The sequence below is a fragment of the Schistocerca americana genome, chromosome 3 (genome assembly GCF_021461395.2).
Source record: "Schistocerca americana isolate TAMUIC-IGC-003095 chromosome 3, iqSchAmer2.1, whole genome shotgun sequence".
Lineage (NCBI taxonomy): Eukaryota > Metazoa > Arthropoda > Insecta > Orthoptera > Acrididae > Schistocerca > Schistocerca americana.
This window is the reverse complement of record NC_060121.1, coordinates 202,100,777-202,117,611: the sequence shown is the minus strand read 5'-3', so window position 1 is coordinate 202,117,611 and position 16,835 is coordinate 202,100,777.

Below are 16,835 nucleotides of genomic sequence, written 5' to 3'. Positions count from 1 at the left end.
CATAGTCAATCCACAAACAAAAAGTAATACTTAACGTGAACAAACAACAATATAAAGCCAACACCTAGTTATTCTCGCTCGCACCCAATTGTTTACATCAATCGTGCGCACCCCGACCTATAGCACGTGTGGAGGATACAGTGACCGATGCGCAGTGACCACTTTTCGTCCAAAGTGCTGGGAGAGTAAATTCATTTGTTAGGAAGGGGAGCCCGATACATTTTTCCCTGCTTTCTGGCTATCAGCGTGGCAGAATCGAGGCGCGCACCCTGCAACCTTTCTCAAACAATTTTGCAGAAATTATTTGGTAAAAAAATTTCATTTTTGCCTTACTTATAGCTTTATATGTCAGGTTTATGATGATGCGCTCATCATTTCGTTAATGGTCGTAGTTATTGCGATATTTACGTGAAAGTAACAAACTGTGCGAAATTCGGAAAAGTGTGCAATGGAAAATAGAAGTTCCTATGATTTTGCAATTTGGCGCTTAATACATAATATGTTGTTGTGTATGAAATGTAGCTAATATATCGAATTTTTCTTTAGACCTGGGTAGAGGTGTCTATTTGTCACCAATCCAGAGAAAATTGATCTGACGTAGCACTCTCATTTGCGATCGCGCCGCGCCAGCCATAAAGCCAGGGTGACATTTCCACAACTTTCCTCGTATTTCATTAAATGTTCGGTATATCGAAATTAGATTTTCGCAAATGGTAGCATTCAAAGGATGAGTATTTTACCGTATCGTCGTTTTGTAAAATTTCATTATCTACCTTGTTATTCCAATAACTACACACTTTTTTGGTGAAAGAATATAGTTTTTAAGCGCCATCGATAATCATCAAACGAGAAATGCAATGGGTTTTGGAACAACGTATGCGAAGAGATGACACATTATTTTTTACCGAGAATGAGCTTTTTCATAAACTAATGACTTTCATTTCCTCAGTTCTTCACTTAATTAACCATTATTCCAGAATTCTCTTCCAACTGTGTCTGCACCACATGTTAGTATGTTGAGACAGTGTAAACTCCGCTGTGTTTTGGCAAAAGAAGTAAATTTTGACATGGTAACCAGAGACATTTATAGGTTTTACTGAAAATTCGCCATTTATGACGCTTCTCTGAAAGTTAAAAACGGCAAAATAATTAGCTGCATTTTCGGCGGAATTCTCTTTAGATACTAACGAAAGCAAAGGTGACAGTAGAACTTTTTGAACGGTCACTGTGCAAATAGCACTGAGCCAGGCTGGTTGCAGGCACTCAACCGGTCTCCTTCTAACCAACACACGGCCGTCACAGGCACCAAGTCAAAACAAACTTTTATCAAAAACACAACGAATCTCCATCTTGTCCACCACTGAACAGGCAAATGGCAGTGGTTTGGGGTCAGTGGAATGCAGGCTACTGGTTGTCTCTCCCGGAAATTTACGTGAAGTTACTAATCTGTAATTCTTCATAGTCACGATGGTGCCAACTGCTGCTCAAATTCCTGATGCAAACATGGTATGATCCGCCAGAGCACAATGGCCTTCCTACTCGGTAATACCAGATGGCCGTCAGGAGCACAGTCATCACGAAACAGTACATTCTCGTGACCACTGCTGCCAACAATCATGTACAATGCGTATATTCGTGCCAAGTCTTTGTGCAGTATCACATAAGGAACGTACAGCTTTTCGTAGCGCTGTTCCATTACCTCGTTCAAATTCATTAAGGTCGTACTTAAGCTTTCCTCGCTTTAAGGACACCTTGACTGACATCAACTCACCATGACTAATCTCAAAGGTAACCATTGTTCACGACAGTCATAGCTTGTATTTACAATATGACAAAAGGTCATTGGATAGCGATATGCATATATATAGATAGCGGTACTATCGCATACACGAGATATAAACTGGCAGTGCAATGGCGGAGCTGTCATTTGTACTCATTTGATCCATGTGAAAATGTTTCTGAAGAGATTACGGCAGCACGACGGGAATAGACTTCATGAATGGGTATTTCGTTTTGGAATTCGTTAGCGAATTCAATGTGTCGAGATCCACAGAGTCAAGGGCGTGCCGAAAATCCCCAACTGCAGGCATCACCTCTCACAACAGACAGCACAGTGGCGAAAAGTCTTCACTCAACGATTGGAGGAGGGGCGTTTGTGTTGAGTTGCCTGTGCTGACAAGACAAACAACACTGCATGAGTGATCCGCGCAAATCAAACTGGGAGTACCACGAACGTATCCCTTGGGAGAGTGCAGCGGAATTTGGCATTAATGGGATCTGGCTGCAGACGATCGACGTGAGTGCCTTTATTAACAGCATGACATCGGATGCAACACCTCTCCTGGGTTCGTGACCATCGGCTGGACGCTAGACGACTGTAGAACCGTCGCCTCGTCAGATTAGTCCAAATTTAAATTGGTAACAGTTGATGGTAGGGTTCGAGTTTGGCGGAACGCCAAGAAGTCATGGGCCCAATTGGTAACAAGGCATTGCGCAGCTTCCGGTGACGCCATAATGGTGTGGGCTGTGTGGAATGGACTCAGTTCCATGGTCTGACTGTTAACTTGGAGACCATTTGTAGCCATCCATGGACTTCTTGTTTTCAAAGAACGATGGAATTTAATGGATGACTATGTGCTAAGTCACCGGGCCACAGTCGTTCCCGATTGCTTTGCAGAACATTTTGGTCAATCCGAGTGAAAGATTAGGCCACCCAGATCACGCGACATGAATCTCATCGGAAATTCATGGAACATAATCGATAGGCCACTTCGTGCACGAAGTCCTGCACGGCAACACTTTCACAAATATGGGCGGCTGTAGCGACAGCAAGGTTCAGTATTTCCGCAGGGACTTCCATCGACATCTGAGTCAATGGAACGTCGAGTTCCTATATTACGCCGGACTAAAGGAGATAAGACACGATATTAGGAATTTTTAGCAAAGAAATTCGCCAAATAGCCGTGAAATTGAGAAATTATTTTATTTTTGCTACCACTTAGCCAATTCATTAAACCATCTTCAGGACCCATATGCACCTCTCAGAAATAATCGATATTGGCATACGTGGCATACGGGGGCCATATGTTTCTGGTTGTCGTGAATTCTTAAGTGCTTTCTTCGGAGACCTGACTGCAGCTGATTAGTATCTTTATAGATAAAGTATTTGAAACTGAAACAATGACAGAATAATTTGAGGGCATCGGACTTTGAAATCACCGAACTAAACATTCAAGAAGATGAGGTATTTTGGCCGTGCAATTAGCACTAACAGTACCGACAATTTCTGCTGGAAAGGCCTGCCGATGGTGGCCGAGCGGTTCTAGGCGCTTCAGTCTGGAACCGCGCGACCGCTACGGTCGCCGGTTCGAATCCTGCCTTGGGTATGGATGTGTGTGATCTCCTTAGGTTAGTTAGGTTTAAGTAGTTCTAAGTTCTAGGGGACTGTTGACCTGAGATGTTAAGTCCCATAGTGCTCAGAGCCATTTGAACCATTTTTTTTGCTGGAAAAATGCATCTTTTTGTTATCAGTATATGGCGAAAGTTCTACAGGCAATCTAAAGGCGTAATGAGAAACAAGGCTAAATATTTAATGTAGTGATGAATAATGTTGGTTAAATTATCAGAACAACTGGCTGAATTAACTTAAATATATTTTACGATATTTACGTAAATGTTACAAACTACGAAATAGTTACCGCACCTGTAATGGAAGGGACGTCTTTTGGTATGATTGGTTCCTTCATTCATTTATTTAAACAAAATACATCATAGACAGCAGTTAAAGGTTCTTTAGCACAGCTCATCGTTGCTACATCGATATGGGTGTGTTACACTTTGTTGCTGTGAATACGCAGTTCCACATTTTCATTGTTCCGTTTGTGGATAAGAGCGAGGCTATGGGCGTCATATTATCTGTGTTAGTTCGTTCAGTCGGGTCCTTTTTGTTTTGGGGGATGTTTTCTACGCAAATGAGGTCTGGGAGATAGATAAATACGGAATCGAACAGGTCAATGGAAGAGAGTTCAGGGATGAGTAAGAAAACACGACAGTAGGAGGTACACAAGTCCACTGAATTTCACCGCCGTGAAGGAGTAGGATAAAACACGATTTGGAAGACTGGAGGCAGAGCCAAAAGTTTACATTCAGGAACCAGATCGCTGAAGTTAGTCGCAACTTGGGAACCGTGGTCAACAAGATAGGGACGGAGGTCAGCATAGGACTGGAAGAGGTAAGAAAAGTATGTGAAACGAAGATTGAGAACTTCGAACAACGGGTAAATGAGAGAAGACTGAGAGCTCCGCGCTCTTAAAGGACGAAAGGAAATAATCCAGGGCAATACAACAACGATATACGACTTGGTAATGTCCTTGTAAAGCACGTCATGCGACGAATTTTTAGGGCACATTTCCGCTGAATAGGGTGGACGTATCACTACGTAAGTTTTGCCGAACGCGTAGTAGCGACCCTACGGCGTACTCAAAGAATATAGACGAATATGTGAGTGTGAAATGACTCGTGGAATGCAATGCTATACTTATACAGCTGATGCAAGGCCAGGAGGAGGCTGCCTGGTTTGACGGAGCACTTTGCGTGAACAGTAGCTACAAGAATGTGTATGCCGTGTTTCTGGCAACGGACTTGACCCTGGCTACATAGACAAGTGCCAAGGCGAGCTTATAGCGGGAACAGTACGGACTACACTCACTCCAACTCGTGGTTCTGACGGGATATTTTGACGACGAAACAACAGATGAGGAATGGTGTAGTATTATGTGCTCACATTATCCTGCTCACGTACAACGTGCACTCGTCGGGGCACTATGGACAGAACAGCTCCTCTATACAATTTAAGTTTCCTCTTCCATTTCCATAATTTTGCCCTCAAGTGTATCACCCTTGTATAGACCCTCTATATACTCCTTCCACCTTTCTGCTTTCCCTTTGATTGCTTAGGACTGGATTTCCATCTGAGCTCTTGATATTCATACAGGTGGTTCTCTTTTCTCCAAAGGTCTCTTTAATTTTTCTGTAGGCAGTATCTATCCTACCCCTTATGATAAATGCTTCTACATCTTACTTAGCCTTCAAACGTTTCAAATCTCTTCGATTTTGATCCTTTAAACTAATCTGAATCATCCGAGAGACTAATTCGAACTACTTGCTCCTCTTTCTAAATAATCGGTTATCTGCTGCCAGAGTGCCGTGGCAAATTTCTGACCACATGTCATAGGTGGTCTCATTCATTTTCGACATGTCCTCCTTCATCTGTATCGTCATTTCAGCGGTTCCATTGATCATTTTGACCATTCCTCTCTTCAGTTTTCACTAGATTTACATGGAGTCGAACTTCTGCCCCTTCAGTGTTGGCTCTCTCCCTGTGTTTTTCCATTTTCAACGGTTTTCCCACAAGCCACACTTCGAATTTATCGCTTATAACTACCAGACTAGTGCTATATTTTTTCCTCCTTGTCTGCCATGCTTGTATCGCCCTGGCTATCTAAAAACGCAGTCTAGTCTTCTCCGTCGTCGCTTTACCCTATCTACTACTATCGTCACATGGGATGTACCCTGCTATTGATTGAATATTTATAGACGCGTGAGTGGTGAAATCAGTTTTGAATTTGGTATCTTAATTGTTCCAGATAAGGAACAAAGCATTTCGGGCATTGACGTTGCAAGAGGTCTATGACTAATGAATTTGTTGTTAGCGCACTCGAGCAGACGTAATTTCGATGAATTGCTCACGCGATGCCTGCGACATGTAAGCAATAAGAGAATCTCAGACCAGAGAGCAGCGTTGGCTGCTGTAGGAACTGTATGGCAGTAGGAGTAAGTTGTAGATAGCAGTCTGGCGTATCGAGTTGTTTGGGCCGGTCGTGGGGAGTGTTGGCGGTGCCTAAGCGACGTAGTATAAGGTAAAAACAGTCTCGCGCATGTGTACTATTGTTGTATGAAGTCCCATGTAAATATTTTTTTTTAAATGTCTGTTAATAATTATCTTTCTTATAAAAGTAGCTTTTGACAATCATTCATCTCAATTTTTAGAATTTACAAATTTCTCCAATCCATGGTCATCCCGATTATTGTAAAGAAAAATCTGTTGACTCTTTTTGTACATGACAAATATATTGACAAGCATTGCACTGGCCTGTGCCAGTAACATTTCTTATGGCAGCAGATATATACACGTTACCTGGCGACTTCATTGAGGTAAGAATTTTCAATTTATTCAGCATGATCTTTCAGGGCTACGACGCAGCACTGCTGACGTCCAAATTTACCACTTTAGATTCACAGTCAGTTAATTATTGAAAGGTTATGTATGAGTCACATTTTTTATTAGGAGGGTAGTCACATTGTATTATTGATAGGTTACGGAATTTATCTGTTGGTAGGTTACGCTAAATGTGAAAGTAATATACATATTTTTACTGTCGGGAGGTCACACTTGGCGACAACCTGCCAGGATCGTATTTTTGTCGACAACCTGCCAGGATCGTATTTTTGTGAATTTCTGAGAAGTAGTCAGTTATTTATCTGCTCTTATTTACTTAATGTAAAATGTAGTTTGCATGTGCCGCAACGCATTTACTAATTTGTCACTCTTCCTTTCACAGATCATTGGCAATTTATTGCTCTTTGTTGTTATTGTATTTGTTCCATTTTTTGCTTTGTCTTTGATTTTGTGCTTAACTTTGACTTGTGAAAATGCCGCGAAAAACTGCTAACAGTACATCGCGATGCGCAATGAGTGAAAAAGCCGACTCGAATAATTTGACCGACAATACTAGCGACACTCAGTGTCATAATGATAATCCTCCAATTACAGATAATCACTGCGTGCCGATCACCAATAATGATTTTAGTCCAAATGATGAACAAACAAATTCAATCATGTCCACACTTAATTTAACGACAATTGATGACGCGGCACAATCCGTTACAATGAACGCTGTCCAGTTTGACACACCTGATTTGCTAAATTTACACAGTGAACTGGTAAATGTTTCTAACGAAAATGAACAATGCAGTCAAAATACGTCAGATTTATTTGGTTCCGATGTGGTGACCAACAGTACATATCCGATTGGTAAACCTTTTCGTGAATCAGACAGTGACCAAATAGCTACACAAGACGTGACACTTGTAGAGACACCATCATACAGCACAGAAAATAGAGTCGCTAATTTTGGCGTGGATCAAGTTGTGGCATTATTGCTACAATTTAATAAACAACTCAATGAAAAACTCAAACAGTCGAATGATAAACAAGACAACAATTTCAAACAACTTAATGAACAGATTACAGCCATGGCCGTGCAATGTCATGATATTAAAGAAGAATTGCGTGAGGAAATTAAGGCTTCATCTACGGACAGTAGTGAAGAAATTAGATCTGTTGCACAAGAATTAAGTAATACACATGCAGCCACAACGAAATTACGTAGAGATGAAATTAGTGCAGTCGCTAAACAATGTTCTGAAAACGCAACACAGTTACGCGCCGAGTTTAAATTAATGTCAGCAGAACTTTCACGCACGCTGGATGCAAAAGTCGACAAGAAATTTGAACAACAAAACAGCCAAATTGACGAACGTTTTAATCACCACCTACAAAAAAGTGAAACGCGTTACCGTAAATTCATACAGGAACAGAACAAAGTAAAGAAACAACTCATGGAAAATATTACTGCACAGAGACAGGAAGATAAGCGTAAGTTACTTACGAAAGCGGAAACATACGTAGACAACAACATTGCTACAGTATCAGACGAAATCAATACTATCAAACAGTTGAACGCCAAATTGCATGATGAAATCTCCGATCTTAAAAAAAAACCAGACACATACACAGTAGACTTTCAGACAGTGACCAGCAGACTTGAACAATTGGAATTAATACACGATCCCGATGCCATTAAAGCAGACATTAAGAATTTAAACCAAACCACACGTAAAATGCAAAAACAAATTAATGCTTGTGATACTAAAAACGACGATCAGGTAAAAGCACTGACTGAAAAATTTGATGAATTTGTCAGTCGTATTGACGTTATCGAAAATAACAATGACATCAAATGAGACGATACGTCACCAGTTTCGTTCAGTCAAACACCCGAATTCCATAATTTACGGACGACAATCAGTGACATAGGTTCGTCCAACAATACATTGCGTAGAAAATTGTCATCTTTACAGCAAGAAATGACAGAAATGAAAAATGTTTCACGCTATAACGCGTCAGAGCATACGCCACTTTCCGAACATTTCTCACAATCACACAGCCAGTGTAATTTACAGAGAGTACGTGACTTAGATTACGAACAGTCACAGACAAACAGATTACCATACAATCCTGTAATTTTGATTATAAGCACTTTCTATCCGTGAGAAAATTTAAGGTATTTAAGAATGACAGAACACAGATTCACCCTTTGGTTTGGATACAACAGTTTAGCTTTGCTTTTCCACCGGCTTGGCCTGTAACGCAGAAACTAAAATTTATTTGCAGCTGTTGACCTCAGGGGATTCATTACACTTCGATGAATATGTGCACAGGGCCCCAAGCCGTAGTAGTGCTATTTCTTCTTTAGTTTTCTGCACTGCTGCCTTCTCTTTTACTATCCTTTATATCTATCAGCTCTTCAACTATCGATCTATCTAGGATTAAGAATGAGTAAAGAAAATCTGATATAACAAGTTTTACCTGAAAATCACAGTTTTCATCATACGCTCCAGAAATTATAATCACCAGAACTTTAATATCAGACTAAAGTTTAATCATCAGTATCGTCAAAATCATCAGCAACAGCAAACACGTTTTGGCACCAATAGAGCGTATTCACCACAACAGCAACAAAACCAGCCGGTTAGCATACTTAACCAATAATGTAATGTACAAGGTCAAACAAGCTTTAATATTTCGCCGTCTACGCGTATAGCGTCGGCTCCACCAAGTAGTAACGCACAGCAACAAAGAAACCACTACGTACAGTAAACACATAATTTCAACTCCTATCGCAATGCACCGTATAGATATGATTATTATGACAGACGCAAAAGTAATGTGCACCGTTTTCAGCATAACAGTCGGTCTCATCAGCAGCAGAATCAACCACAACAACAGATTATCATGAATGAACCAGACAATCCGTATCATCCCGAACCTAATACGTCAGGACGAAGTAATTGAATAGTACAAATAGTCGAAATGCCACAGCATCCTCCCGCAAATAACAGCACGTCAGAAAGAAGTTGACTAGATACAGTACAGGTTGCATCTTCCTACAACGTAAGCAATACTTTTGACACACAGAATGTTGTTCACGAAAATGTTATACTTTTGACGCATTTTCTTTAAGGAAGACATACTACCGTTTACACAGATCATAGATATATACAGTTTTTACTTTCCGCTAAATCTACACACGACAGGTTAAGCAGATGGAAACTTTATTTACAGGAATTTAATTTTACAATCGTTCACATTCCCGGTACACAAAAAATTGTAGCAGACGCATTATCCCGTTCTCTCAGCAACAATCAGCAAGACATGGCAACTAACTTCTGCCATGCAAATTCTAGCGTCATGTATATTTAACGAATTGCATTCGAAAATTTCATTTCGTCGTCATTACGAGACATGGCACAAGAGCAGAGCAAAGACAACATATGGAAAGAAATTAAACACCTTTGGCAAGACAGGAATAGCGTTACCATTAGAAACCATTGTACTGTACGCAAGATCATTCTGTTTCGCCGCTCTCACCCTGACAGCAACAACTGGTTATTATGTATTCCTGACGAACTTGTTAACAAATTAATTTCGTATACTCATTTAAGTTACGCACATTACGGAGCGAGAAAATGTTTTCTTATACTGAGACAGAACTGTTATTTTGACAACATGGTGAAAAGTATTCGACGAGTTTTAGTGTCATGTAAAATCTACCGGAAAGGTAAATCAGACACGACTTCACATATTCCTCCGTTACATCCCATTGTACCGATTAAATTGAGACATATTGCCGCTGTAGACATTTTTGGTCCGATTCTCAGATATAGTAGAGGTTTTTACTACTTCTTTGTCGCTGTTGAACTCACTTCGAAATTTGTTGCCTTCACTCCGTTACGCAAAGCTACTGCTTAATATATTTCGAATACATTTGCAAAACATTTTTTATTCCATGTAGGGCATGTATTGAAAGCAATTTCTGACAATGGACCACAATTTCGATCTGCGATATGGCAACGTACGTTACGAGCTAGAAACATTTCGCCGATCTATATATCCAGGTATCACGCTTCTTCGAACCCTTCTGAACGACTGATGAAAGAAATTGGTAAACTATGTAGAATATACTGCCATAAAAGACATATTGATTGGGATACACACATACTCTCATTCCAGGATGTAATTAACTCCATACCAAATCAATCTACTATGATATCTCTGACTGTTATATTGAAAAATGTTGAACCACCTAAAAAAATTAAAGAATTAGTATCTTTTCCTACATCTCGTCGACTGCGCCACCATGAAATAATTGATATTGCACTCAACAACATCAAACGTGCCGCAGAGCGCCGGAGAAGACAGCAAAAACAGGTTTGTACACGCCATGACTTCCACATACGACAGAAGATATTAGTATGCACACATTATTTATCCAACGGAGGAAAGAGTAGATGCAGTAAATTTGAGCTTCTACACGCTGGTCCATATAGAATTCACAGCAATCCTCACCCCAATGTAGCACACGTCGAAGCTGTGAGAACCAGAAAAAGCAAGGGCAAACACAATATTTCCAATGTTAAACCATTTAATGAATAAACATACCTTATGACTTGTGACACTGTAATTACATTTGCAGATATTTATATGAACACTTACTGATGATGATTAAATTTTTTCTTGGCAAGTGCCCAGCAAGGTAAGGTTAGCAGGTCGCTTTTTTTGTCGTTATATATCAGACCGTGCACATTTTCCCTTTTTTGGTGTATGTATGATGGTTTTCCCATCGGAAGTAGAATTTTTCTGTGTACGCAATATGAAATCTTTAAGATATAGCGTACAAGTTGACTTTGACATTTTTGCCTTATGATATCTCAATCTCTTGACTATTCTACAATTTTTGCTGCTACATTATGATACTGTGTGTACGCTTTTGGACTTGAAAATTGTCTCTGTTTTTTGACCTAACACGTTTTCAGTCATGCTATGCTGTATGATTAGTTATATCACTAGAAACAAGTTTTTATTTAATGGGTATATGATTTAAATGCAAGATATTAATCCTTATTCATCATTTTCAGAAAACAGTACCCTGTAAAAGGATTAAATTATACAACCACAGTGGTTTACTATGAACTGGAAATTTTACCGTAGGATGCAGAAGTAATGGGAGATGAAGAAGCTTGCACAGGATAGAGTAGCATGGAGAGCTGCATCAAACCAGTCTCAGGACTGAAGACAACAACAACAACAAACCATCAGAATGAAGGAAAGAATATGCAGTACCTTGTCATGAAGAGTAAATGGATCAGAATTAACAAGCATTAACAAGAAAATACTATACACACTGTGTAATAGCAGTCTTAACTAATTATTTTTCTTTCAGAATATGAGGCGATTTATGCAGGCTGTCAGACAGAACTACACATGTTAATTTTCGTGATGAAATATGCTAGAAGTAAGAAACTCTATAATATATGAAGTAATGAATGAAAATGAATAGGTGTATGAGGAGAATGGTAATATGAATATCAATAATGAATAATGAAGTGTCTATATTTTGCAGATGATAATAAATGATGATGAGTAGTTATATGAAGAATAAGGTAACATGAATAAAGACGTTTTTCTTTGCAGATGATGATAATGATGAAGTTTATATATCTTCTATTGGTTAAGAAATTCTATGTAGTTATTTAAGTATTTTTTGCAGTTCCTTTTGAAAGTATGTCTAATGTCGCATAGTATAATGACTGAATGTTTTGGGAAAGACAGTTAGAGCACATACATTTTAAGTACACGTTTCATTTCCTCTTAATTCTAAGTTAACTATTTTTCAGCATAATATATATATTTTTTCTTTCAGGTCAATAATCTATTTTGTATTTTTTCCAGGAGAAGCTTTTCATGACATTAATATGCCATAAGCGCTTAGTTATGAAACCTGTTCTAATACTTGCATTTTTTACACAGTTGTGTCTATCATTTATGAATGTGATCACAAATACTCTACTTGTTTCATAACCTTGCTACAGCTGACTCATGACAAATGATGTTATTAATCTTTATTTCCAGCAATAAGTGAAAAGCAAATATTTTCATGCCCCAAAAATTATCGATCCCAACACAATGCGTTGCTAGCACAAAAAAAAAATTATTACCAGTCCCAACTATTACCAGTACACAACTAAATAATGCTACCAGTTTAAGATATATTTGTAGTCCAAAATATAATGCAAAATTTTCGGATGTATTGATTCCCTCATGTCAAAATATAATTGGACTACAGACCTTGAGTAATAGTTCCAATGTCTTACATTTCAATATGTCTTATGTGACTTGCATGATATCACATATAAACACTAGCAGCTTGATGTTACACCCAATGACTCCTGTTTTGAATGATGACTTCTGAATAATGCGTAATAAATGCCTTCTAACTAGCCAGTGAATGTCAATAATTACTGTAATGAGATGACTTATGAATAATGTTCTGTAATACTCCATACATACTACGTAAATGTTTAGTAACTGACCAATGAATGCCAATGATAACTGTAATGAGACGCCTTTTGCATAAATGCTATGCCAATAATTACTGTAATGAGATGACTCATGAATAATGTTCTGTCATACTCCATACATACTGCATAAATGTTTAATAACTGACTAATGAATGCCAATAATTACTGTAATGAGACGATGTATGAATAATGTTCTGTAATACTCCATACATACCCCATAAATGTTTAGTACCTAGCCAATTAGTACCAATAATTATTCAAATTGGTTGATACATTAGAGTAATTCCGAATGATGACTAGCATAGGACTTAATGTATCCTTCAGCTTCTGACCTAATTACCACCCATTACTGCAATATCCGTATGTCCTCTCCATTCTCATGATCATGGAGCACTATATTTAGTTTTTGCATTAATTCTACGCTGATGTAAGAGTGTGGATTCTACCAGAATGTGGTTTTGACATCAAACTGTCCACCACCTTCACCGAAAGAGATGTCATTATGGTGCTGTTGTTTGATGTACCTAATTTACTACCAAAAAAATAACATACAACATTAATACAACATTTTAGTGTCTTGGCTACAATGATAAACACTTCAGGGAAGAGAACTTCAGATTGCCTCACTTGGTGTTGTGCTTCCACAGAAAGATATGGACTTGCAGTGCAGCTACGTGCAACCCACTGTGCTATAACCATGATGCTATCCTTCCCATTCTTTCTTAGTTCATGTAAAATGCTAGTGACTTATACAGTGCGTATGCACTTTATTTCATCTGTTAATGTGATCAGTTCATGTAAATATGCTAAAGACTTCTACAGTGCGTGTGCATTTTATTTCACTCCTTGATATGTTTAATTCATGTAAAAATGCTAAAGACTTTTACAGGGTGTGTGCAGTTTATTTCATTTCTTAATGTATTCAGTTCTTGTAAAAAACTGCTAAAGACTTATACAGTGCGTAGCAGTTCACTTCATTTGTTAATATGATCAGTTGTCCTAAATACGCTAAAGACTTTTACAGTGCGTATGCACTTTATTTCATCTCTTAATGTGATCAGTTCATGTAAAAATGTTAAAGACTTACACAGTGCGTGTGCACATAAGTCATTTCTTAATATATTTTGTACTCATTGCGTATAAACTTTGTCATTTCTTAATATGTTCTGTACTTATCAATAGTGTTATATATATATATATATATATATATATATATATATATATGTGTGTGTGTGTGTGTGTGTGTGTGTGTGTGTGTGTGTGTGTATACTCTGTGACTGTAGACTTAGTAAACTGAATAGATTATAAAAGAAATTGTTGCTCATGGTACATCCAATTGACTTACCATCGCTGTCAAATTTTGAACCCCACCCTCCCCCAGTGTAGTATTATGTAAGAGGTCCATGACTAAGGAATTTGTTGTTAGCGCACTCGAGTAGATGCAATTTCGATGGACTGCTCACGCGCTGCCTGCGATATGGAATCTATAACAGAATCTCAGACCAGAGAGCAGTGTAGGCTGCCGTAGGAACTGTGTGGCGGTAGGAGTAAGTTGTAGCTAGCAGTCTGGTGTATCGAGTTGGCTTGGCGTGTCGTGGGGAGCAATGCTGGTGCCTCAGCGATGTAGTATAAGGTAAAAGCAGCCTCGCGCGTATGTACTATTGTTTTATCAAGTCCCTCGTAATTTTTTTTAACGTCTCTTAGTAATAATCTTCCTTATAAAAAGTAACTTTTGACAATCATTCATCTCAATTTAAAGAATTTACTAACTTCTCCAATCCATGGTGATCCCGATTATTGTAAAGAAAATTCAGTTGTTTCTTTTTATACATGACAATGGCAAATCTATCGGCCAGCATTGCACTGCGCCGTGTCAGAAATATTTCTTTAGGAGCAGACATATACGCGTTACCCGGCGACTTCATTAAGGTAAGAATTTTCAGTTTATTCAGTATGATCTTTCAGGGCTATGTCGCAGCACTGCTGACGTCCAAACTTACCACTTTAGATTCACAGTCAGTTAATTATTGAAAGGGTAAATACGAGTCACATTTTTTATTAGGGGGTTAGTCACATTGTATTACTGGTAGGTTACGGAATTTATCTGTTTGCAGGTTACGGTAAATGTGAATGTAATATACATATTTTTACTATTGGGAGGTTACAACGTGACATACAAGTCTCTTAAATATTATGTAATTCATTTTCCAATTTCTAGTATGAATTGAGCTGTTCATACAACTACCCATTTTTAAAACAAATGAAAAGATTTACTGTGTTCCAAAAGCTCTTAAAAATCCGTGCATTTAAATAATTCTTGTTAATGTTAAGCTTGAAGCATTTAGCGAAAATATCCGAGTATTGTGCTCAAATTGAACTGCATCGCTTTGGGGATCCACTATTGCAGTGTAAATATTTTCAAGGGGGAATGTCATTTACGGTCTGTCATTCTATGATCAATGTCTGTGTTACCTGTTTTCTGAAAACAATATTGATTTCAGCACATTTAGACATACGCATCTGAAATAGTTTTCTCAAGCAGTCCCAGACAAACTAAGAGTAGGTACGTATTTCTTTGTACAGATATTGTAGGTAACCCGGTATCTTTGTCGTAAAACAGGACGCAGAAGAAATGAGTTTAAACTTAGTAGCTTCGGCGTACCGTATTGCTGCGTCAAATATAATTCCTGGTATGAGAGTCCTACTTGGTATTGATTACATCGCCGTTGTCAATTTCAGTCGTTTAGCTGTCGAATTGTAGCATGTTTCTGGAATACTTTTGCGAAAACTATCTACATCAACATTAACACGCATCATGTCATTGCACTCGAGTTCTAAAGAGCTTTCCAATGGTGTTAATAACGTAACTTTGAACTTTGGTAATTTGTGCAACGATCGAACTACTCCTTACGCAAGCTGGTATCGGAGAGCTCCATTGTCGTGGCCTGTGAAGCCCTAATCGTTTCGCCGATATCGCTGCTCGATTTAGTCGAGATCCGTTGACTTTCAGGCGAGAATGCAATCGACTGGTTTAGGACGTCCATTAGAAACAGCAACTAGCACCGCAGAGGACAGTCATATAGATATCTAGACATAGCTGGACTGTACAGTCACCTCACGTTCATTGTATCTGGAATACGCATTGTTTGCAACACGGCAATTAAATGCAGGTTTCCTTAATATCGATTCGTGCAAAATTTTACCTGTCTGCTAGACTCTGGTGGTCTATAACGTTTTGACTTAAAAGAGTAGTTATGGTAACTCAGTTAAATACGTTAATTTTCATATAGAAATAGAGCTGTTTAAATATTTTAAGTTTTGTAATCAATAGTATAACAGTGTGAGGAATTAAATAAAAGAAAATGACAGCAGCAGCAGGAATCTAACTCATGTCAACAATTTGTCAGTCTAGCGCTTCACCAGTAGATTGCGGAACTAGAAAGTGCACAGTTGCTGGAATAACCCTCATACTCTATACTCACAGAACGTAAGCACAATCGGCGAGTTTATGCGCCCTATTCCGAAAATACCCTCACTGCTGCAAACGGATACTACCTTATCCCGGCGAATGAAGAAGTTTCGACTACTTATTTTGTTATACAGGTGCCGCTTTTTGTGTGCTTTTACCTCGTTTCGATGTCTTGAACCATTTATGAGATATGATGATTGCTGTGACCACATGATGATTCCCAATGCGTAGGGACGGAAATGGGCACATCGTGTGTGACTTTCTCATATATATAGAAAAGAAATTGTGATATCAATTTTCCCCCAGTTTTAAATTAAATTTTGTGACCTTATTTGCGCTTCTTACACGGCAACGTGCAGTCCAACATCAACCAACAAAAGTTTAAAAAAGCGCTTTTACATCTGTAAACCCTTCTAAATTTCGTAGAACGAATTACTTAATTTGGTGCAGCACATTAACTATGACGTACAACGAAAGAAATTCTCCTTCATCGAGGGAAGATAAAAAGCTGTAGAATGTGCGAAAATACAATTTTTTCACTAAATAGTTTCTTTTTTAAAAAAATCACATAGCTATAGGTCGACTCTAAGCACAGGCTGCAGCA